The sequence below is a fragment of the Rhinoraja longicauda genome, chromosome 3, assembly GCF_053455715.1.
Source record: "Rhinoraja longicauda isolate Sanriku21f chromosome 3, sRhiLon1.1, whole genome shotgun sequence".
Taxonomy (NCBI): Eukaryota; Metazoa; Chordata; class Chondrichthyes; order Rajiformes; family Arhynchobatidae; genus Rhinoraja; species Rhinoraja longicauda.
In genome coordinates this window covers 40,242,095-40,267,755 of record NC_135955.1, presented here as the reverse complement: position 1 = coordinate 40,267,755, position 25,661 = coordinate 40,242,095, and the positions used below count along the sequence as shown (strand labels likewise).

Here is a 25,661-nt window from a genome sequence, read left to right as displayed (position 1 = left end):
ATAGATAACAGAATTGAATGCATGTCATTTCTGTGCTAGGCATTGAGATTGTGTGTGGATAGATCAGGTCAGGTGAGGGGCTGCCACGTTTGAAATTGTCCTAATTTAGACTATCATTTTGGGAATTCTTTCCGTAATAGGAAGAAATTTATGGTGTATTATGGAATTGAGATATGAAATATTTTGTGTTAGTATGGACAACTAACTCCTCCAGAGATTTAAAAGAAAATTAAAACCAAGCAAATTGCAGCATGAATGGAAGACATTTGGCCTTAGTGCCTGTGCTAGTGTACGCTTCTGAACTGTAGATCTCAAGTTCCCCATTACTGAATCTTTTTAATGTTATTCATTTCAAATACTTAACCAATTGTTTTGAAGTGACAATACGGTACTGCTACAATCAAAATTATTGGTCGGGTATCCCAAATTACTAAAAGGAAACTGATGATCTTCTGATTTCTGGTTGGGGTGTACTTGAAGATATCTGATACTCATCGTCACCGCAGGCTATTTCATAAATTATTATTATCTAATAAAAGACAATCTCTTTCCAGAACATATATAAAGATTTCTCCCAGTTATAGGTCCTGGGGGTGGGGTTCATGGAAATGAAATCCAAGAATTGGGCGGTGCGGACTTGGTGGGCCGAAAAGGCCTGTTTCCGCGCTGTATCTGAAATATGAAATATAAATAAAAATAATTGTTTTATGTGAAAAGTTGCTTTAAAGGAAGCTTTTGTATCATCATAATAAGCCATATGAATACATTTTTAGCAAAATACAAATTTGTAGAATAAAATTACTTTAAAATGTACTTTTGAAGCAACTTGACTAAATCATTTCAACAGCTCCTTTGTATATTAGCCTAAATTCATGCAAGCCTACAAAATAAAAATTAAACCTTGCAGAGCAGCAGACAATGTGATCTTTTAATTGTTCTATTGTGCTTATTTTCATGGCACTGAGTAATTCAATATCTTTACTTTTAAATGCAAAATGCATACTTTTACTTTTCACATATCTTCGATGATTGTAGAAGGAACAAAAGACATTTAGTTTCAAACAACAGCATAAAAATTTAAAGATGGTTTGTTTCTTTTAAAAATATATATAATTAATATCATTTCTCACAATCTTCCCCAAATGAAATATTTTAAACTAAGGGACTGATCTCCATGCTTATTCTTTGATTTGATTCATTTTTAGATTCAATTTATTTTTCAGAATATTTTTTGAAGGTTTGCTAAATGATTTCCTCTAAATTGGCTATAGAATAATTTAAACAGTGGGAGTAGTGGTCAGAATAGAAATGTTTTCTATCCTGCTTTTAGTGATGAATAGTGTAAATGTAGTGTTAGTGATGCTAATAGTCAATATAAGCAATCTAACCTGTCAATAACCTGATGTAATTTATGGCTCTCAAAGAGGAATATGTTTTAAGTACAATAACTTAAATGAGTTATTTCTTCCTTTCTTTAATTTGAGTTAATTGTGACCATCAGTGTACTATTTTGGCATCAATGTTCTGTAGTTTCTGATCGCATTGCCCTTATTTTTTTTTGACAAATCCACAAATATCTGTGATAGCTGAATACTTGATGGAAGTTGACAATTAGTATGGAATTCTGTCATATAGCTGATCTGTCAGGAGTTGTGCACGGTTGGCCAATGGAAAAAAAACAATTCTACACATTTAGTAAATTATGAATAATAGTTGGTGTTAATTTACTCTAAAATGTACTCCTGTACTTTTCTCAGCTGGTACCTCTAATGTACTTGAGCTCAATTTTCCAATTTTTGATAGTGGCATAAAATGAAAAAAATATATATAAACGCACTTTGACAGGTACATAGATAGGAAAGGTTGGAGGGATATTGGCTAAACACGGACAAATGGGACTCGCATAGATGGGGCATCTTGGTTGGCAAGGATGTGTTGGGAAAATGACCTGTTTCCGCGCTAACAGACATTAATTCCATGCGACCCGTTTGCTCTGTCCATTTTATTATATTTTTGGCTAAAGCGTGACAGAACCTGTTCGTGCTATATACTCTTTTTGATTGTGATATGGAGCTGTTGACCAAGAAATGTGAAGGGCCTGGTCCAAACTGTACTCAAATCTTTACTTCTCCCTTGGGGTAATGCCTAGAATTATTTTAGGACTTTTCAAATTATTTTTTGTTTGCAGAGATCGGAATTTCAGCAGTGTTTTCATGATTCATGCAAAATTTAATTTACCTCATTGTTCATCTGCTTGTACTTTTGCACGTAGGGTCCAACAAATAAAGAAGTTGCTAAAAGGAATCAGTAGTTGTGAGGGATTGGCAGTAACATTAATGCTGACTAGCGTTAAAGAATATATATTATGAATAGAGAAGCAAAGAACAATTCTGCAGTTCAGAATGGTCTGAAAGAATGAGTTGGTAACTCAGTTAGATAGTTTTGTGAATATAAAGCTATGCTGATTAGCATTGCAAAGATGAGAGATTCACCAGCAAATTAAAGAGGGAAAGCCAGTGGAAATGAAACATTTTAAGGCTATGCAACAGAGTTTAGATTGCACAATTGCTCTGATATTAGTTTTTGTTTGAAATATAATAGAGTTTAAATTAATGCTCCGACTTGGGGTGGGTAGTTGATACATTTGGTATTAGTATTAAATAACCCTTCTGGTGCAAATATAGAGTTAGTAATTTTACATGTGTAAGCAAAGGCAAAAGCAGCAGGAACTAACAAATCTTACAAATGTTTTTATCTTGTGATGTTGCACATCTGCTGCAATACCCATAGATGCTATGATATTAGTTGAAATGCAGATACACTTAAGAAGGTTTTAGACGTTTTATTGATCAGAATGTATTCAATTGTTGAAAAATGTCATCATAAATAAAGTTGACCGCAAGGCTCGGTGCTGGGACCGCAGCTATTTACAATATACATTAATGACTTGGATGAAGGGATTAAAAGTACCATTAGCAAATTTGCAGATGATACAAAGCTGGGTGGCAGTGTGAACTGTGAGGAAGATGGTATGAGGTTGCAGGGTGACTTGGACAGGTTGTGTGAGTGGGCGGATGCATGGCAGATGCAGTTTAATGTGGATAAGTGTGAGGTTATCCACTTTGGTGGTAAGAATAGGAAGGCAGATTATTATCTGAATGGTGTCAAGTTAGGAAAAGGGAACGTACAACGAGATGTGGGTGTCCTAGTGCATCAGTCACTGAAAGGAAGCATGCAGGTACAGCAGGCAGTGAAGAAAGCCAATGGAATGTTGGTCTTCATAACGAGGAATTGAGTATAGGAGCAAAGAGGTCCTTCTGCAGTTGTATAGGGCCCTAGTGAGACTGCACCTGGAGTACTGTATGCAGTTTTGGTCTCCAAATTTGAGGAAGGATATTCTTGCTATTGAGGGCTTGCAGCATAGGTTTACTAGGTTAATTCCCGGAATGGCGGGGCTGTCATATGTTGAAAGACTGGAGCGACTAGGCTTGTATACACTGGAATTTAGAAGGATGAGAGGGGATCTTATCGAAACATATAAGATTATTAAGGGGTTGGACACGTTAGAGGCAGGAAACATGTTCCCAATGTTGGGGGAGTCCAGAACCAGGGGCCACAGTTTAAGAATAAGGGTTAGGCCATTTAGAACGGAGATGAGGAAAAACTTTTCAGTCAGAGAGTTGTGAATCTGTGGAATTCTCTACCTCAGAAGGCAGTGGAGGCCAATTCTCCGAATGCATTCAAGGGAGAGCTAGATGGAGCTCTTAAGGATTGCGGAGTCAGGGGGTATGGGAAGAAGGCAGGAATAGGGGACTGGTTGAGAATGATCAGCCATGATCACATTGAATGGTGGTGCAGGCTCGAAGGGCCGAATGGCCTACTCCTGCACCTATTGTCTATTGACTTTATTAGTTGAGTACCAATAAATTATTACAAAAACCAAACGGGGTGGCTGGACCACAGTCTTCATCACTTTCTGACGCGTGAAATTCAAAGGTAACTTGCTCTGTCTGCCTGGCCACTTGATGTAACAGAGTCAATAATAGCAATGCGATGTTAAGACTGTGCTTGTGAGATTGTTCCTTTACTCCACATATGACAAAATAGTGAGTTAAATCATGTTAGTCAGGGTATATGAATTTGGATGGCCAGGTTACAGTTTGCCAAGAAGTACTTAAAAGAGCAACCACTGTTCTGGTAAAAGGTCTTGTGGACAGATGAGACAAATATTAACTTATATCAGAGTGATGCCAAGAGCAAAGTATGGAGGAGAAAAGGAACTGCCCAAGATCCAAAACATACCACCTCAACTGGGAAACACGCTGGTGGGGGTGTTATGGCCTGGGCATGTATGGCTGCTGAAGGTACTGGCTCACTTATCTTCATTGATGATACAACTGATGATGGTAGTAGCATAATGAATTCTGAAATGTATAGACACATCCTATCTGCTCTAGTTCAAACAAATGCCTCAAAACTCATTGGCCGGCGGTTCATTCTACAGCAAGCCAATGATTCCAAACATACTGCTAAAGCAATAAAGGAGTTTTTCAAAGCTAAAAAATGGTCAATTCTGGAGTGGCCAAGTCAATCACCTGATCTGAACCCAATTGAGCATGCCTTTTACATGCTGAAGAGAAAACTGAAGGGGACTAGCCCCCAAAACTAGCATAAGCTAAAGATGGCTGCAATAAGGGCCTGGCAGAGCATCACCAGAGAAGACACCCAGCAACTGGTGATGTTCCATCAATCGCAGACTTCAAGCAGTCATTGCATGCAAAGGATATGCAACAAAATACTAAACATGACTACTTTCATTTACATGATATTGCTGTGTCCCAAACATTATGGTGCCCTGAAATGGGGGGACTATGTATAAACATTGCTGTAATTTCTACATGGTGAAACCAAAATGTATAAAAATGGCCTTTATTAAAATCTGACAATGTGCACTTTAACCACATGTCATTTTTTCTTTTACAAATTTCAAATTGTGGAGTACAGAAGCAAATAAATAAATGATGAGTCTTTGTCCCAAACATTATGGAGGGCACTGTAGCTATTTGAAAATGCCTGGAAATAATTTAAACTGCATACTTTTTGAAATGTACCGCAATATCGTTATGCCCCAGTTTTGCCATAGTGATCAAATCTATGCTCAATAGCCATTCAGCAAAGAGTTAGTAGTACGATATGACACACATTGATGGAGGTTATATGGTTGGGAGAAATTTCAGATGCAAACTATAGATTTAATGATACATAGTGTCTACTTTGCTGGGGTTTTTTCAGGTTGCCTTGTTATCAGCTTGTGAAAATCACACACTGCATTTTTTAAAATGACCACAACATACTGATATCTCAGAATTCTGATACCAAGCATGAGAAAGGTAGAGGACATTAGATTTTTGCAGAATATAGTTTTTTTAAATCGGTCAGTTATAATGGAATGACCTCCTACATGCCTTGTAGTGATACAAACTGCGTCTAGGTTCCAATGGCTGTTCAGATCAGTAAAGTTGGTGAATAATGAAGTAGCCATACCTAATTTGTATATGCTGGAAAGATACCCCATACTATAATAGTCTGTTTTGGATACTAAATGTGATATGAATTTTCAAAGTCTGCTTTTAAGAAGTATTTCTTCCTTTATTATACAACTATAGAAGATTCTTTGGAAATGTTGATACTTCATTCAAGATGTATAATAATACTGGTAACTGCATAATTCCTGGCTACAGAAACTAATATTGCTCAACAAATTTGCCTTTTAAAGAGATCACATTTTGACTGGTCTGCACCACATAACATCGTTATTGTAGACTTTGATTTTTCAACCTTTTCATATTTCAATCTTTGTTAAACTAACTAATTTGATAGGAATTGGGTTAAAAAAACAACGGTATATTTTGTTTGTAATGGGAGGATTTTCTGTGTGAGTTAAGCATTTGTATTTGGTAATAATGAAGAAACAAGTAACATCTTAATTGACTACTTGGTTTCAGTTTTATACTCTTTATTCTCCTCTTCCCCATCCCCCAAATGAAAAAAATATATGTACCGAGCGCAAGATAAATAATATAAGTTGTTTTTAGTGAGTTGGTTAGTGCGTCAGATTAATGTTTTATTGGTTTGTAGCACTGCAAGGTGCTGAATAGTCTCTGATTCCCATCAGAAAATTGTCTGTAGAATCATTATTTACCCATCATGGTAGAAAATGTGATTTTATATTATTCTAGCTAATCATAGATATGTTTGAAGGAGATTAGAAGGCATATCGAAACACATGCTGGATTGAGTTTTTTTAATTTTTGGAAAGATGGTTTTATGTTGATTCTGGACGTGCTACACGAAGTGTAGAAAGTAGCATTGAAATTATAGGCCAGAAAGTATATCCACAGCAAAACAATGTAAGAGGAGAAGATCTGCCGGTATCAACAATTCAAGCAAGAGACTGCGGCCCACTGAACTGAATTTGTGACTGGAAAACTCTTGTGACTATATGATGGTGGTGTTTGGAGTTGGGGAATTGGGTATCTTAACAGTCAATAATACTGGAGGTTGGTAAACACATAATTTGATAATGTGAGCACCTATTCCTGAAAATCGGTTTTTGACTTGCACAAATATATATATGTTTGTTATCAGATGACAGTAAGGATAGTTTCCCAATGTCATGGATGCCCATACAGTTTACATACTGTTATTATCAGAGATCTGAATGTTTTATTGATTTGATCATTTACACTGCATTTTAAATATTTGTGAATACATGTCTACATTGAAAATTTCTGTTTTTCAATAAACAAAAATTGGAGACTAATATTTTTTCTGAAACTCGCTAAAATCATTCCCCATTTCTTTTTTGGCAAAGCATCTTCATTTTCAGAAAAGTTGAAGATTACTAAGAATTCTGTCTTGTAATATAGAATTAAAATTTGATAAAACTTGTTATATTTGTCAAGGCTTTCAAGTTTAAGTGACTTCTGCAATCATTTTCAGAAGCATTATTCTGGGAACTAGGATTGATCTATCTATAAGTGAATGCCACTGTGTCACCTTGGTAACTACAAAATGCTTTCTTTTGATTTTCACTGAACTTGATGGGCAACTTCCTTTCTTTCAACTTGAGTTGCTTTTCAAAATGGACATGCTGGGAACTGCCAGTCTGTGCAACTAATCCATGAATAATAATTTATCACCTCAAATATTTCTTCTATTGCCACTGAATCCTGTCTAGTTACCTGTGTGTTGCAGTAATTCTTATAAAACCTTTTGACTAGACCATGTTGAAGTAGTTTCCTTTTGATGTCTAAGAATAAACTTTGATGATGGGGAAAAATATTGTGCAAGGGGCTAACTCCTAAACTATGATCAGAATAAATTTTAATTACATTCTATTGTATATTTTATTGATTCAAATAATTTAATTTTTACTGGATTTGACTATAAAAGAGTAATGAATAATTTAAAATGTCCAGATTATGCTAAAGATGGATATTATACAGAAAGTGACATGTTTTGAACGTTTTCTCGTACATACTCCCAACTATAGTAATATCTCAAATTTCTGAAAATGTGACTTAAAATGACACTTGGTTAACAAATAATGTTGCATCTGCTGAATGATATTTAAAGTTGGAAAAAGAAGCAGATCATATGAAATTTGCAGTATTTAATTCTATTGTGTGCGCAAGCAGTTAATGTAACATTTAATTTCAATAAAGATGTGAATGAAATAGGTGAATCTAAAAGCCAACATTTAATTCTACTTGGTCTAACAAAATAACAGTGAATGGCAACTGTGTGACTGCTCCATAGTAATAGTGGAATGCAGGTTTCACATACTTCATGCTGCTGAGATGTTAGGGTTTAGCTGTGTCACATTGGGAGGATGCTGACTGGAAGCCAGGCATTTCCCTATGGCAGGAGAAATTGAATTGGAAGTAAAATCATTACACCTTTGTTACTTGAGCAGCATTTCCAAAAGTTTGGAAGAAGTATACCTTCAGCTGGGGAAAGTGAAGATGGAATAAAGTTTTCACTCATTAATGGAATCAGCAAATAATTTCAGTTGGTGTGTTACAAATGCACCACAAAGCATGTTATCCGGATGTATCACAGCTTGGTATGACAACTGCTCTACTGAAGAACGCAGGAAATTGCGGAGAATTGTGGACACAGTCCATCCATCACACAAACCAGCCCCCGACCCCCTTGGACTGCATCCACACATCATGCTGCCTCGGGAATGCAGCCAACACTCACACCCACACTTTCCTTCCCCCCCCCCTCTTGTTGGGCAGAAGATACAAACATTTGAAAGCACATACCACCAGGTGCAGTGCAGATTCTTCCCTACTATAAATCAACCACTTAAATGGACCTTTCATAAGTTAAAGATATATTCTATATCTTCTACTCTACCTCAATGCGGCCGTTGAACCTTTTTGTTATCTGTACTTTAGTGTTATAGTTGTAAACCAATTTTCTGTCCTCTATTTGCCTGAATAAAACAAAACAAGTTTTTCACTGTATCTCGATTCATGTGACAATAATAAACCAATACCAGTAACTGTATACAACTGTTTTAAAGTTGTATTTTAGTATTACATTATAGTATGACCATCAAAGCTTATCATACTTAGAGCTAGAGACCCTCAAAAAAGGATCCCTCAATTGTAGCTCAAAACTGCAGTCAAAGGAGTATTGGAGCAAAAGAGTGATATATTTCTGAAATTGTACTGAATTCTGATACAATTATTTGAAAATGTTATTCTTAAAATAAAATGAACATAAAGTGATTCTCATCTTGAGGTGATTCAAAGGTCTGTCTAAATGGTGGAGTAAAAGTCAGGTCATGTCATTACGTTTTCTGTGCCATAGCTCCCCATTTGTGTTCAATGGCAATCATAATGTGCAGTTTGCATTTCAATGCGTAACTTACAAAACTGATTAGTGTGGCGAGCATCTCACCTGCGTACCTGAATTAAAGAGAAAACAGACATAATATTTATGCCACTTTAATTTGATCCTTGCCCTTGATATTTTGTTTTTGCATACGTATGTATTAGTATAGTAAATGCACAGGAACATGGATCTAAACTGCAGGTAGAAAATCCATACCTGTGATATTTAAACAGATTGTTTATTAGAAACAGGTTGTGTGCAGGATTAATTTGTCAAACAGCTAAGAGTCTGTGTGGCTGCTGGGATCACATGTTATTCACGGTAAGATGAGGCCTACTGTATTTTCATTACATTCAAAAACTTTTGTAATGGTTCTGCTGAGCATTTGACTGAATGTGAGATGGTTCAAAGATGACATCGTCTTTCAGGAAGAAGGGGAGAAGGGCTCTGGTCAGATGGACCACGATCAGAAGTGTCATTTACGAGACCTTGTGGAATAATGTATCCAGAGAATGAGATGTAGTTACTGAGATTTGCTGCCATCTGCAAGCAGAACTTCAACCAGTCTGGGCCACATGAACTTTGAAGGTGAAAATCAAAGTGGCCTGAATTTCCTAGCTTGTAGATTGGTGATGCCAGATATATGCCACATTTCAGACTGCAGCCAGCATTCATGAATGACTGGATGCTCTTCAATCAGTTGTATAGAAAATCGTCATCTTAGAGAAGAGACCAGCCTCACAGGTTTGTAGATTTTCCCAGATTGTGAGCTTGCCAAAACTTCTGCAAGTGAGATTACTTGCATATGTCCGATTTCTGTGTGGGAAGGAACTGCAAATGCTGGTTTAATCCAAAGAAAGACACAAAAACTTGGAGTAACTCAGCGGGTCAGACAACATCTCTGGAGAGTCGAGTCGACTCCCTTCTTCACTCAGATTTCTTATGTTTGAAATTCAAGCCAAACATTAATAGAAAAATGATCACACCCAGAACATAGAAATAATAACCATTGTTAAAAATGTCCATGGTCAAAACAAAACACTCTGAAAGCTTGTCTGATTCATTCTGAGATGCTCTACTGTGCCTGTCATATTTCACCAAATGAACCAAACTAACAATAACAACCATTGCATGCATAGTTAGCTGATCACTCCATTTCAGACTACAGCAAGTACTGTGGAGCACCATTATAACCCCGGGACCTCGCTTTGTGGCAGTCGCTGCAAACCCATGCCCAAAGCAATGCTCCTCAAGACTGTTGTGCTGCTCGCTTCCTCCCCACTACCGCCTTTCCGCTGCACTGCGCATCGCACGCCAACCGCCACCATGAACGGACGCTTCGGTTCGCTATAACCAAAATCCATTATATAGAGGTCTGTAATTGGGAGGATTTACCGTACTGCAATATACTGATGATCAGTGTTGACCTGGAACTGGAATAGTCACTTAATAATTGTGGCTGCATGAGCACATCAAATGTGAATATGGTGTGGCTTGCTTCTTAATTCATGTTCAGGGTGGTGCAGAATATACGTATATTTAACTATGCTTCTGCAAAGAGATTGAAGAAGTATTAATTCATTCAGCAAAAAATAACCCCTAATTTACTTCTTTTGTCCCCTTCCGTGGAGCATTCACTGTGTGCTAATAATGCATTGCCTATATAGAATATAGAATAAAATGAATAGCAACTACTCAAAGCTTCTTTGCCAACATGTGGAGAATCCCTTGAACAAATACCCACCAGGCAGATAATGGCAGGAATTACTTTGCTACATTAGCACCGGCAAGTTGGGCTCCTTATTGTGCACTATTGCAAAACTAGCATGTATGTTTCTGTGTAATCCTTCACTATGCCGGGAACTGTCTGTGTGTTAACACTGCTGGAGATTCTATGATACAACCATTGTGGAGGGTCAGGAAGGTAGCTTCATTGTAAGTTAGAAATTATTAATGCATGCTGACCTACCAGTAAGTGAATAGACATAAAAAGAAACCTGAATCCCCGTTGGTCACAGCTTCCTACCTCAGTGTCTGCTTGTGCACAAATAATGAACACGGAAACCAAATAAATCAACACATCAAACAATTTTATACATCGAGTCAATAGCAAAATTATTTAATGGAAAGATGAGCCAAGATTGTCTAGGTTTCGATTGCACCATTTTGCCATCATAGGCAGCAATCTTTGCTAGCAAACTAACATTAACAATCAATGCTGTCAAAGCAGCAATAGCAAGTGCATGAATATTATCTTTCTTGGAAAAGATGGCAAATTGGTACTACTTAGAGTTGCCAAACTCCTGAGCAGGATATTAATAAACCTGGTATAATTCAGGGTGCTGTTAATCCTTGAAATAATTTAGAATGTTCCATACCAAAGTGAAAGCAGTGGGAACATCTGTGACATCAAACTGACTTCAGATGGTAGAAGCCAGAGGCTCCATATTTCGGCATTCATAAATTTTGCAACTTGTAATAGATGCGGAGGAATCAGCCACTGGATGGTATGGCATGGTGACATAGCAGTTATGCCACGGCTTTATAGGTTTTGGGATTTGGGTTAATTCCTTACCTTGGCTGTTGTCTGTGAGCAGCTTGTGCATTAACTATCCATGAACACGTGGGTTTCCTCCAGGTCAGAAATCTCATGATAACCAGGATGCTTTCTTATAAAGACCATTGGCCTGCTAAAAGACAGTGACATGTCAAAGCCCAGACAAGCAAGCTGCAGCCTAGTGCTCATTCTTTTCAGAACTGAAGTGGTTCCCCACTCCATATCAACATTCACAAATCCAATCATAGCTACCTTGTACAGATGACGACACAGGAAGTTTGTTTGCCAGAGTCCTGGCATTCCCAAGCAGAACAATGCCATTTTAAGGATCATTTGATTTAAATGCATCTCCCTTGTGTCACATTTCACCTTAACATGACTGTACGCCTTTACTTGTTAGACTACTACAGATCTTGGTTCAGTGAGAACCCTTACCTCTGCCTATGTTTGTAGATAGAGGGCTCTTACAACTTCCAGTTTTCATTCACAAACTCTGCTTTGTGAAGGAATGTTTATGCATGTGTTCATTTGTGCTGCCATTATGCAGCACAGGCTATTGTGTGCACTGACTGAAGATTATTGCAGAAGAATTTCTTGGCCAAGGTTTCAGAGTTCCAATGTTGTCATTAAGCATTGGTTTCAGATAAATTTAGCATAACCAATGCAATTAAAATCGGAAAATTGGGAAAAATCTGTTGAGTTTAATTTATTGTACGTGTACCGAGGTATAGTGAAAAGCTTTTGTTGTGTGCTAAGCAGTCAGTGGAAAGACAATACATGATTGGAAGCGAGATATCCACTGTGTATAAATACATGATGAAGGGAATAATGTAGAGGTTCACGTGTTGTATAAACACTCAGATTAATATTTAAATGATACAGCACAACAATTAGTACAAGAGGGCAAGGTGTGTGTTAACGTGTTGACTGTGAGGTGAGGACTAACTCCGTCGTCTGCTGCACACCGCCAGCAGACCACCCAGGTCGGTGTTGATTGGTCAGCCCAGATCACGCCAGGTCCACGCGAGTGTTCGAACTTGACAAACGAAGGTTCAAGACCAAAGTGGCTCGGCCCGCCACAGAACCGGAGTATTGGAGGCGATTAGACTGTCGAGTGAGTCGGCCTGATCTTGTGTACGTGTCTCCTGTGTTCGGGGTTGCAGCTGGTTGAGTTGAGGGCGGGTTTGCTCGTGATGGTGGACGTCCTCTGCGGCATGGTTGTGCCACCTGCACTGGTTGGTCAATGTCCAAATACGTCAGTTTAAGACGGTCCATGGAGAGAGTCTCGTGTCTGCCGCCCATGTCGATGATGAATGTCGTGGCGTCGTTTTGCAGTACTCTGAAGGGTCCCTCGAAAGGTTTTTGTAGTACTGTATGGTGGGAATTTCGGCAAAGGAAGACGTACTGGCAGTCCTGGAGGTGGGGTGGGACATACGTGGATGTGAGACCGTGTCGGGACGTTGGGACTTGAGAGAGCGTGCCCACGCTGTCACGGAGGCACGTCAGCATGGTCGTGGGCGGTTCTTGAAGTTCCCTGAGCGGGGCGCCATACACCAGCTCGGCCAAGGAAGTTGCTAGGTCCTCCTTTGGGGCAGTGCGTATACCTAGCATGATCCACGGCAATTCGTCCATCCAGTCCGGGCCCGTGAGCCATGCCTTGAGGGATGCCTTCATGTGCCGGTGAAAACATTCCACTAGGCCGTTTGCTTGCGGGTAGTAGGCTGTTGTGTGGTTCAGCTTAGTGCTAAGCAGCCGGGCCATTGCTGTCCACAGCTCGGAGGTGAACTGCGCACCTCTGTCGGAGGAGATGTCCGCCGGCACGCCAAAGCGGGCGATCCAGTGGGCAGTGAGGGCACGTGCACAGGTCGCAGTGGAGGTATCTGAGAGCGGGACAGCTTCCGGCCATCTAGTGAATCTGTCCACGATGGTGAAGTGGGTGACACCTCTGGATGGGGGCAGCAGTCCAATGATGTTGACGTGGATGTGTCGAAACGCCGGTGTGTCAGGGCGAAGTTCTGCAGCGGCGCCTTGATGAGTCGCTAAATCTTGGAGGTTTGATAGGGGATGCACGCTCTGGCCCAGTTGCCGACCTGTTTGCGCAACCCGTGCCACATGAACTTGGCTACCATCAGTGCCTTTGTTGTCCGGATGGAAGGGTGAGCTAGGCCATGAACCATGTCGAAAACCCGGCGGCGCCAGGCAGCGGGGATGATGGGTCTTGGCTGTCCAGTAGACACGTCGCAGAGGAGTGTGGTGTCAGTGGGCCCGAATTGCACATCCTCCAACAGCAGGTCTGAGATGGCAGTGCGGTAGGCAAGCATCTCTTCATCCTCTCGCTGGTTTAGTCGACACCTGGGGCCAAACCTTGGATGGCATTGATAGCGGTGCGGGACAATGCATCTGCGACCTGGCTGCTTGTGCCTGCGATGTGCTGGACGCAAGTCGTGTATTCCGTGATGTAGGTCAGGTGGCGCTGCTGTCGGGCTGAGCAAGACACCTTGGCAAAGGCAAACGTGAGTGGCTTGTGGGCAGCGAAAGCTGTGAAATCCCTGCCCTTGAGGAAGTAGCGGAAATGCTGGATGGCCAGGTAAAGAGCGATGAGCTCCCGGTCGAAAGCGCTGCTTTTCTGCTCTGAGGGTCTCAGGTGATCACTGAAAAAGGCGAGGGGCCGCCAGCTACCATTGATCAGTTGTTCCAGCACTCTGCCCACGGCTGTGCCAGATATGTCGACTGTGAGCGCTGTTGGTGCGTTGGCCGGCGGATGTACCAACATCGTTGCCTTTGCCAGAGCCTCCTAGGCGTTGTCGAACACGGTCATGGCAGCGTCGTCCCAAACGAGCTCTTTCGGCTTGTTGGCCAGGGCCTTGAACAGCGGTTGTGTGATCCTAGCGGCTGCAGGTACGAAGCATTGGTAGAAGTTGACCATGCGGACAAACTCTTGGAGTCCCTTCACAGTAAAGGGCTTGGCAAACTTGTGAATGGCCTCGACCTTAGACCGGAGCGGGGAGCGCTCCATGCTGGTTGATGTGGTGGCCGAGGAAGTTGATGGAAATGAGGCCAAACTGACACTTGGCAAGGTTGATGGCCAGGCCATGCTCGTTGAGCCTCTGGCCGGATGTGTGCGCGGTGTTCCTGGCGAGAGCGGCTGGCGACGAGGTTGTCGTCGAGGTAGATGAACACAAAGTCCAGCCCGCAGCCCATCGTGTCCATGGGCTGTTGGAAGGCTTGGGCGGTGTTCTTGAGGCTGAATGGCGGGACTGTCGTATGTTGAAAGGCTGGAGCGATTGGGCTTGTATACACTGGAATTTAGAAGGATGAGGGGGGATCTTATTGAAACATATAAGATAATTAGGGGATTGGACACATTAGAGGCAGATAACATGTTCCCAATGTTAGGGGAGTCCAGAACAAGGGGCCACAGTTTGAGAATAAGGGGTAGGCCATTTAGAACGGAGATGAGGAAGAACTTTTTCAGTCAGAGGGTGGTGAAGGTGTGGAATTCTCTGCCTCAGAAGGCAGTGGAGGCCAGTTCGTTGGATGCTTTCAAGAGAGAGCTGGATAGAGCTCTTGAGGATAGCGGAGTGAGGGGGTATGGGGAGAAGGCAGGAACGGGGTACTGATTGAGTGATCAGCCATGATCGCATTGAATGGCGGTGCTGGCTCGAAGGGCTGAATGGCCTACTCCTGCACCTATTGTCTATTGTCTATTGTCTATTGTCTATTGTCTATTGTCTATTGTCTATTGTCTATTGAAAGGCATGCACAGGAACTCAAAGAGCCCGAACGGGGTGATGAGGGCCATCTTGGGGATGTCGTCTGGGGGGACCGGAATCTGATGGTAGCCGCGTACCAGGTCGATCTTGGAAAAAACCTTGTTACCGTCTAGGTTTGCCGTGAAGTCCTGGATGTGAGGGACAGGGTTCCCGTCGGCTGTTGAGACCTCATTGAGACGGCGGTAGTCCCCACGGGGTCTCCAGCCCTCCGACGCTTTGGGGACCATGTGAAGCGGGAATGCCCATGGGCGGTCTGAGCGGCGCACTATGCCCATTTCCTCCATCTTGCGGAACTCGTCTTTGGCCAGTTGGAGCTTGTCGGAGGGCAGCCCGCGTGCGCGTGTATGGAGTGGCGGTCCGGTGGTGGGGATATGGTGCTTCATCCCATAATTGGGGCTGGTCTGTGAACTGGGGAGTTTTGATGTCAGGGAAATCGGCCAAGATCCTGGCGTACACGTTGTCGGAGAAGGTCACCGAGCCGAGGTGGGGCGCAGTCAATTCAGTGTGGCGCAAGGTGATCGACTCGAAAGTCTCAGAATTAACAGGAAGTTGTCCTTTCACGTCGACCAGGAGGGAGTGCCCCCGGAAGAAGTCGGCGCCCAGCAGCGGTTGTGAGAAGTTGGCGATGGTAAAGGTCCACTTGAAGCGACAGGAGTTGAAGTTAAACGGGATCGTGCGGACCCTGTATGTTCTGATGTTGCTGCTGTTGGCGGCGGTCAGGGGAGGCCCCTTCTTATAGACAATAGACAATAGGTGCAGGAGGAGGCCATTCGGCCCTTCGAGCCAGCACCGCCATTCAATGTGATCATGGCTGATCATTCTCAATCAACTCGCTCCCTTGTCAACAAGAAAACGCCGCCCCGAATGACGATCCCAGGTGTAGAGGAGGCATTGTTTTTGGCCGGCCGCAGTTGCCACTACCAGTTGGCCAGCCGAGGTGTTTCCCGGATGCGTGCAGGATGGTCGTCATCGGCGGGCCTCAGAACCCCACCTTTTGGTGGTAGTAGCACCACTTGTCCTTGCTGGCGCCGTTCGTGGCCAACGTCACTGCTGCTCCTTCCGTGGAGGCTGGGACCGCCTGTATGACCTGCCGAGGCACCGCTGCCACCCAACTGATAGTGGCCCCACCCTGCTGTTTAGCCTGCCACAGAGCGTCTGCAGTGAAGCCAGCCGTCGGGGGTCAGTGAAATCGTCATCCGCAAGGAGCAGGCAGACGTCCTCAGGCAGCTACTCGAGGAAGACCTGTTCGAAAAGTAGGCAAGTCTTGAGTCCATCCATCAGGGCAAGCATTTTGTGCACGAGCATGGACGATTTGCGGTCGCCTAGGCTATCCATGTACAGGAGTTTTGCCGCCCTGTTGCGGTAGCTGAGACCAAAAGTGTCCTTGAGGAGCGTTCTGATCCCTTCGTACTTGTTGTCGGCTGGAGGCTGGCGAAGGTAATTGATCAGGCGCCCGGTGGTGTCCTGGCCCAGCGAACTGACCACATCGTAGTACTTGTTGACGTCGGAAGTTATCTGGCAGATGTGGAATTGGTCTTCGGCTTGTTCAAACCACACGGGGCTGTGATGTCCAGAAGGTGGTCAGATTGCGTTCTGCTGATCTGGGTTGTCTCCTCCAGGCATGATGAAATCCAAAAGAGGTCGTTTTGGATCATCGGGTACACCACTGGAGAGGTTCACGTGTTGTATAAACACTCAGTTTAATATTTAAACGATACAGTTCAACAATTATTACAAGAAGGTAAGGTGTGTGTTAACGTGTTGACTGTGAGGTGAAGACTAGCTCCGTCGTCCGCTGCACACCGCCAGCAGACCACCCAGGTCGGTGTTGATTGGTCGGCCCAGATCACGCCAAGTCCACGCTCGAGCTCGACGAACGACAGTTCGAGACCAAAGTAGCTCAGCCCACCACAATAACGTGAATAATGCTTAGTGAGTTAAAGTTTAAGAAATATTGCTGTTGGAGTAGTGATTTAAAAGAGTCACAAGAATGAAACTAGTCAAAATTATAACAAAATAAATTGTATTGGCTGTACCAACTGATTTTCATTGATGATCTTACCTACGTTTTTATTAATGGAAACCAGTATCTTTTTCCTAACCGTGAAGAATGGCCAATAATTATTTTCTGATTCATGAAGATTTGTTGGTTTCCTGTTTGGATGCGACTTCTTTGTGGACTTGTTGCTTTACTGCTAATAAGTATGTATGCGTGTGAACATGCACATATTTTTTTGTTTTTCTCAGTGTTCATGAAAATATAACCAGTCTGAGGGGGTTCCCATTAGTCACAAGGACAAGTTTGTGCCTGGAAGAGTATATTTGCCAGCTTTAAAAAAAAAACTATTTGATTCTATTACCATTTTGTTAAGTATTGACAAGTCCTAATTTTTTTAAAAATCTCATTATTGGAATAATTTTGAAAATGCTGCTGCAAAAACACTTATCTAAAATTGGTACAACTTTAACTTTTGACGAATCTTTGTTTCCCAAAGGCAGAAACATATATTATATATTATCAATATTGATGATTTGATTGAGGGTATTGAAGGTTTTGTGGCCAAATTTGCGGATGATAAGAAAACAATAGACAATTGACAATCGGTGCAGGAGTAGGCCATTCGGCCCTTCGTGCCAGCACCACCATTCAATGTGATCATGGCTGATCATTCTCAATCAGTACTCCGTTCCTGCCTTCTCCCTATACCCCCTGAATCAGCTATCCTTAAGAGCTCTATCTAGCTCTCTCTTGAATGCATTCAGAGAATTAGCCTCCACTGCCTTCTGAGGCAATGAATTCCACAGATTTACAACTCTCTGACTGAAAACAGGTGGAGGTGGAGGTGCAGGTAGTGCAGGGAAAGCAGGGACTCTGAGAAGGACTTAGACAGATTGGGAGAGTGGGTAGAGATGTGGCAGATGGAATATACACCAATCAGCCAAAACATTATGACCACTGACAGTTGAAGTGAATAACATTGATTATCTTGTTACAATGGCACCTGTCAAGGGGTAGGATATATTAGGCAGCAAGTGAACAGTCAGTTCTTGAAGTTGATGTGTTCGATGTAGGAGAAATGGGCAGGAGTAAAGACCTGAGCGACTTTGACAAGGGCCAAATTGTTATGGCCAGACGACTGGGTCAGAGCATCTCTGAAACGGCAAGGCTTGTGGGGTGCTCCCGGTCAGCAGTGGTGAGTACCTACCGACAGTGGTCCGAGAAGGGACAAACCACAAACCGGCGACATGGTGTTAGGCGCCCAAGGCACATGGATGCGTGAGGGCAACAAAGGCTATCCCGTCTGGTCCGAACCAACTATGGGAAGACAACAAGCCGATGGAGGAAGTGTGATGCTCTGGGCAATGTTCTGCTGGGAAACCCTGGGTCCGGCCATTCATGTGGACTTCAATTTGACACGTGTCACCTACCTAAACATCGTTGCAGTCCAGGTACATGGCAATGGTATTCCCTGATGGCTGTAGCCTCTTTCACCAGAATAATGCGCCCTGCCACACTGCACACATTGTTCGAGAATGGTTTGAGGAACATGATGAAGTATTCACTGGCCTCCAAATTCTCCAGATCTCAATCCGATTGAGCATCTGTGGGATGTGCTGGATCGACAAGTCTGATCCACGGCGACTGAACCTCGCAACGTGCAGGACTTGAAGGATTTGCTGCTAATGTTTTGGTGCCAGATACCACAGGACACCTTCAGGGATCTTGTAGAGTCCATGCCTTGGTGGGTCGGCGATGTTTTGGTGGCACAAGGAGGACCAACAGCATATTAGGTAGGTGGTCATAATGTTTTGGCTGATCGGTGTAATGTAGCAAAGTGTGGAGTTATGCATTTTGGTAGTGGGAATAAAGACATAGACTATTTTCTAAATGGGGAGAGAATCCAGAAATCGGAGGTGCAAAGTGACTTGGGAGTGCTGGTGCAGGATTCCCAAAAAGTTAATCTGCAAGGTGAATTGGTAGTAAAGAAGGCAAACGCATTGCTAGCATTTATTTCAAGAGGGCTAGAATACAAATAGAGGGACGTAATGCTGAGGCTCTATGAGGTGCTGTCCAGGCTGCATTTAGAGTATTGTGAGCAATTTTGGGCCCTATATCTGAGGAAGGATGTGCTGGCCCTGGAGAGGGTCCAGAGGAGGTTCATAAGAATGATCCCAGGAATGAGTGGGTTAACTTCTGATGAGCGTTTGATGGCACTGGGCCTGTACTCACTGGAGTTTAGAAGAATGAGAGGGGACCTCATTGAAATGTACCAAATGATGAAAGGCTTGGATAGAGTGGATGTGGAGAGGATGTTTCCACTAGTGGGAGAGTCTAGGACTAGCGGCCATAGTCTCAGAATTAAAGGACATTCCTTTAGGAAAGAGATGAGAAGGAATTTCTTTAGTCAGAGGGTGGCAATTCTGTAGAATTCTTTGCCACAGAAGACTGGAGGCCAAGTCAATTATTATTTTTAAAGCGGATAGATGGATTCTTGATTAGTACGGGTGTCAGGGGTTATGGGGAGAAGGCAGGAAAATGGCGCAAGGAGGAAGAGATAGATCAGCCATGATCGAATGGTGGAGTAGATTTGATGAGCCGAATGGCCCAATTCTGCTCCTATCACTTATGACACAAAACGTTGCAGCTAATAGAAGAAATCATCTATATACTAAAACTCTTGTTTGTTTGTTTGTTCCTGAACTAAAGCCAAAACGGTACGCGACAGCGTGACAATTTTAGGCCCGCCTTACTTACTGTCGTCCCTTTGATGCTAATGGAAGAAGTTTCATTGAAATCGGTGTTATATTTTTAAAGTTATTCACATTTTTAAGTTTAAATCTATCTCTGAGGGAGGGAGGAAGGGGGGGAGGGAGGGAGGATTAGGGGTGTGGAGGGGATGGAGTGGGGGTGGAGGGAGAGGAGGGGAGGAGGAGGAGGGAGGGGAGGGGGGGAGGAGGAGGGAGGGGGGAGTGGAGGGGGAGAGGAGGGGGGGGGGAAGGGAGGGGGGGAGGAGAGGGTGCTGCACCAATGCAGGAGAGGTTTGGGCCCAATGGGTCCACTTGGTCTAGTTTGCTCTTAAAATTCTTCCAGTGACTATCTTTTCCCCCATCCCTCCCCACCCACGCATATCCATACAACCTTCACCTCCAATGGATTTTAATTTTTATTCTGTTATACTCTTTTTCAATCTCTTACCTTGCCGGAGATGCGATTGTTTTCCGGATCGTATCTCCGGTCGCTCTACGGCCTAACATTGTGGAGCTGGAGGCTTTGCTCGGGACTGACTTTGACCCTCACCATCGGAGCCGATTCCTTGCCTGGGACGACGTTCCAACTACGGGAGTAAGATCATCCCATCAAGAGGCCCCAACCGCTGGAGGAGAAAGAAGGGGGAGATTGAACTTTTTTCGCCTTCCATCTCTGTTAGGAATGCGGAGGAGTTACTGTGGTGGATGTTCATGTTTAAATGTATTTTGTGTTCTTTTGGGTTTTTTTGGTATGACTATGGCAAATGAAATTCCTCATATGTTGCAAAACATACTTGGCTAATAAAGTATTATTATGATTATGATCTTGTATCAAATGCCTGCATTCCAGCTGCTGGAGGTCCAGTAACTTGAGCAGGTGTATTTGTATTGGCAATGAGACCAATAGTTATCGATGAGCTGCTCATTTTCAGCGAGCGGTGGAATTCCATGTAATTTTAATATCTAATATTAAAAGGGCGGCACGGTAGCGCAGCGGTAGAGTTGCTGCTTTACAGCGAATGCAGCGCCGGAGACTCAGGTTCGATCCTGACTACGGGTGCTGCACTGTAAGGAGTTTGTACGTTCTCCCCGTGACCTGCGTGGGTTTTCTCCGAGATCTTCGGTTTCCTCCCACACTCCAAAGACGTACAGGTATGTAGGTTAATTGGCTGGGTAAATGTAAAAATTGTCCCTAGTGGGTGTAGGATAGTGTTAATGTACGGGGATCACTGGGCGGCACGGACTTGGAGGGCCGAAAAGGCCTGTTTCCGGCTGTAGATATATGATATGATATGATAAGAAGCTGCTCTTATTTAAATCATCAGTAAAATATGAAAAAAAAACTTGAGAATAGTGAAAAACCTGTTCAGCACTGAATCAATTTAGCTTCCAAACTGTGCATAAAACTGAAAACTGGGGTGCTTTGTGTTTTTGTGGATGTGCTTCCCATGGATGTTTTGGTGAAGTCACTTTCAGTGAATGTACTGGAGCTGTTGATAGCTATAGAGCAGTTGTTTGTAACAAAAATATTCCTGGCAGCCATAGGATTAATTGAAAGCGGAGAAAGTTTGTGAACATTTTGCACTGAAAGTGCACGTATGTTAATGCTTTCTACAGATCACCTATGAAATTAACAATGTTTCAAGTGATTTAATCCCAAACAGATAAGCAATGTCAATGTGAAACATTATATAAGAAAAAAACACAAATGTAATACTTCATTCTGAAGAAGGGTCTCAACTATCCATGTGTAGAAAGGAACTGCAGTTGCTGGTTTATACCAAAGATAGACACAAAGTGCTGTGGTAACTCAGCGGGTCAGGCGGTATCTCTGGAGAAAAACGATTGGTGACGTTTTGGGTCGGGACCCTTCTTCAGAACTCATCTATCCATATTCTCCAGAGATGATGCCTGACCCGCTGAGTTACTCCAGCAAATTATGTCTATTTGAAATGCTGTGTTCTTTACATTGTTGTTGGGTATCAGTATGGCTTAGAGTTGAATACTGCACATGATCCAGTCATACGTAATACGACCTGTGGACCTGATTGGGAACCTCATCCTGGTTTGAATGGTGGTATTCATTCTCCTGGTTGGAAACCTCAGGAAATCTTTCCTTCCGCTTAATTTATAATAGCTGAAACTGTCAGAACATCTCGTCTTCTACATTTCCATTCCCTATGGACAGAACATCAGATATTTTGCCTTCCTCAAGAAATCATTGAAATTCATCTTATTCTTGTAGTTAGGATGGTGGTGAAAGTAGTACAGGTCCACCACCGATTTTTCGATAGCTGGTGGTCCGACATTTACTTTAATCTGGACAAAATTATGAGCACAATTGAAATCCCCCTCGGATGCCCCTCTGAAAATGTGGCGCCTAGGCCAGGTAAGACGGCCGACCTCAACGTTGTCGGGACTTCCGCGGCCGATCAACGGGTCGAATTTGCCCCCTATGACAGGGCTCTGCAGATCTGTTCCCATAGCTGACTTCAGCAGCTGATCAGTGGGTCGAATTTGCCCGCTGCAACTGGGGCTCTGGAACTCCAGCCGGAGCTGGCTGATCTGTTCCCATAGCCAACTTAGTGGGCCGGTATCTAGGCCCCCCAGTGGCTTAGACAGACCGTTCGCGTACTGTTCGACTGCAAAGAGACCATGACCTCTGTTGGTCTGGGAAATCGAATAATCCATCAAGGCTCTGGAACCAGGGGTGCCGGAAAATCAATGGTGGACCTGTACTTGGGTATTTAAAAGAGCTGTAAACGTTTGCATGAGGTTGAACAAAAGTAGTGTTTACCTCCTGAACTCAGTTTATAAAATAAAACTCCCATCAAGTTGCTGAAGCGTGGGTTTTAAATAATGCAGGAAATAAATTAAATTGAGATGATAATGCACACAGGGCAGCTCTGGTAGACAGGATAGCCCTGCAAGCAAATGGGACTAAAATAAATACCATTGAGGACTGAGGATGGAATGAATTAAAAAGGATGAATTGCATCAGAAATCAGATACAGAAGAACAACTGGAGACTGCATGAATTGTAATTAATTGAGACATAAAGAAACAGTTCTTTTTTCGTGTCCATCATCCATGTTTCAAATGTTGACATCGCTGTCATCATCCGTCCTGAAAAGGACGCAAGCTTCCGGCGACAAACAGTGGGAGCCATCACTTGTTGCAATAGATGATGGTGGTAGCAGAATTAGCTCAGGACACTTCCAGTTTCCAGCCCCACGATGTGGACGATTGCCAAGGGGCCAAGAAACAGTTTAAAAAGATATATTAGACTTTAAATTTTCTGATTTCCTGTAACAATTGATACCTACGAAAATGAGGTAGCATACTAATAGATTGTTAGCAGTTAATGTTTAGCATAGTTCATAATGGCAATGTCTAACTTTTTGTGACCAGTTTGCAGGTACTATACAAAACTGACAATTGCGTTAATGGTGTTAATGATGAGGCAGATGCCAAAACGTCATTCTCACAAATAGGAGAGCCACATTAGGATATTCATCTTTTACCTTGTGCCTGCAATTTATGTACATGTACACATTAAACAAACACCGTTAGCCTCATTGTTATTTCAATAATTCAATGGTATGTCATTGTCACACGTACCCAGGTACAGTGGAATTCCTTTTGCATACAGTTCAGTAAAAGTCTTACTATACATAAACACAATCAAACGGAAGTACAAGAAAGTAAGAATTGTAGATTACACTGAGGCAGTACACTGGATAGCTGTTCTTTAATTCATTTGATGTCACCACTTTCCCTCCTTTCTTCTCTTCATTATGACTTGCAGTGATGTATTGGAACTAGATGAACAAGGATAAAAGGATACATCAAATCCCATTCCCATTAACACTTTTAATATGAAATGCATATAGCACAGGATGACATCTGTAATGAAGTTTACTATATTAAAGGAGTGACTGCTTTCATTTTTTTTAAGCATCTTGCAGCATCCATCAGCTGTGGAGAAAATGGACATATTCTGTTTCAGGTCTGGATCCTTCTTCAGAACCCTTTGCCTGAAGAAGGGTGACGACCCGAAATGTTGGCCATGCATTCCTTCCACAGATGCTGCCATTACCTGCTGACTACTGCAGGACTTTGTATTTCGCCCAAGATCCCAGCCTTTGTGTCTATCATCAGCTGAGTCTGATCAATGTGACTCCTTTAGAGCATTCCCAACCTCCCAATCCTGTCAGTTTAGCACCCATTCATTCAGTAGCAATACTCCAAGCTAGCTAACAGTCTGCTTGCTATAAAAACAGAAAACAATGGTAATATTCGGCATGTTGGGCAGCATTTGTTGAAAGAGAAAGAGTTAACATTTGAGTCGGAGACCTTTTTAATGGGACCCATGAAAGTCCTAACATAATGTTAACTTCTGTTTCTCTCTCCACAGATGCTGCTTGGGATGGTGCGTGCTTTTGGCAATTTCTGTGTTTTTTATTTCAGATTTCCAGCGTCTGCAGAGTTTTTCTGACCTTGTTTAAGAATTGCCTTTCATGCAAAACTTCAGCTGGTTCACACGAAAACTGTCTACTGAGATCTGTCATAATTTGTAACACAACACTATAAAATGACATGCTGACAAATAATGATGTTAAGCACAGAAACCTATCATTACTGTTCTGTAAACCCCAGATGGAAGTTCTAGCTCTTTATAATTTTCACAAACTCCATTAGAGTGACCCGCAGTGTTGGTTTAATGTAGACTCATATTTTTAAATAGTTTTCAAAGGAATAAAGGCCCATATATAAAATTCTTAAAGGATTGGACAGGTTAAATGCAGGAAAAATGTTCCTGATGTTGGGTCACAGTTTAAGAATAAGGGGTAGGCCATTTAGGACTAAGATGATGTTACAAGGGAACTCAGGGTCAAACCAGTCACCGAGTCTGTTTGACCACGCATGGTACAAATTAACTTGTTTTGTCGGTCCCAAACCTTAATGCTATCATCAATACCACCAGAGATAATCTGATCGCTTGTGTCATTAAACATTGCTGCCAGCACTTGGTATATGTTTTGAAAAGTATGGATTACAGCCTTCCGAATGTCCCATAGCTTCACTGTTTCGTCGTGGCTTCCTGTACAGACCAACTGTAGTCCCTGTCATGCTGGATAATATGAATTCACAAAGGAAGTGTGACCTTTAAGTCTCTTGATCCTTTCACCCGTTTCACTGTCCCACACTGCTACAGTTTTGTCTGTTGATGCTGTAAAAAGCATATTGCCATCTGCGTTATAATGCAATTCCATCACTGCTCCACTGTGACCTTCCAATGTAGCATAATTATCACAGTCGCCATATATATTCCAAAACAATACGAGTCGACCAGATCCTGCAGTTGCCAGTGTTGATCCATTCGAGTGAAATTTACAATAATAAACTTCTCCCTCGCGACCCATTAAAAGCATTAGAGGTGCTTGAAGACGCGAGGTTCTTGGTCCCACCTGCCCCACGGCCTGCTGCGGGCTCCCCTGCACCGATGGCAGCAGCTTGTTGCGGGGGTGCTTGGCCTGCACCAGCACCATTTCGTTTGCTATTTTTACGAAACATTTTCTATTCTATTCGTCAGATCCTGCTGACTACGCCAATTGTTACAATGGAACAATTTCAAGGATCTGACTCGTAGAACAGAAAAAGGCTCACTT

General features: G+C 42.6%; 1 protein-coding gene and 1 pseudogene across 4 annotated transcripts in view; one reads left to right on the top strand and one right to left on the bottom strand.

Annotated features, from left to right (window-relative positions):
* The window catches only part of zcchc7 (zinc finger, CCHC domain containing 7), a 175,199-nt gene that overhangs the window by 24,269 nt on the left and 125,269 nt on the right, over window positions 1–25,661 (top strand). The gene's annotated exons all lie outside the window — the stretch shown is intronic.
* LOC144611260 (U5 small nuclear ribonucleoprotein 40 kDa protein pseudogene) lies at window positions 24,855–25,541 on the bottom strand (annotated as a pseudogene).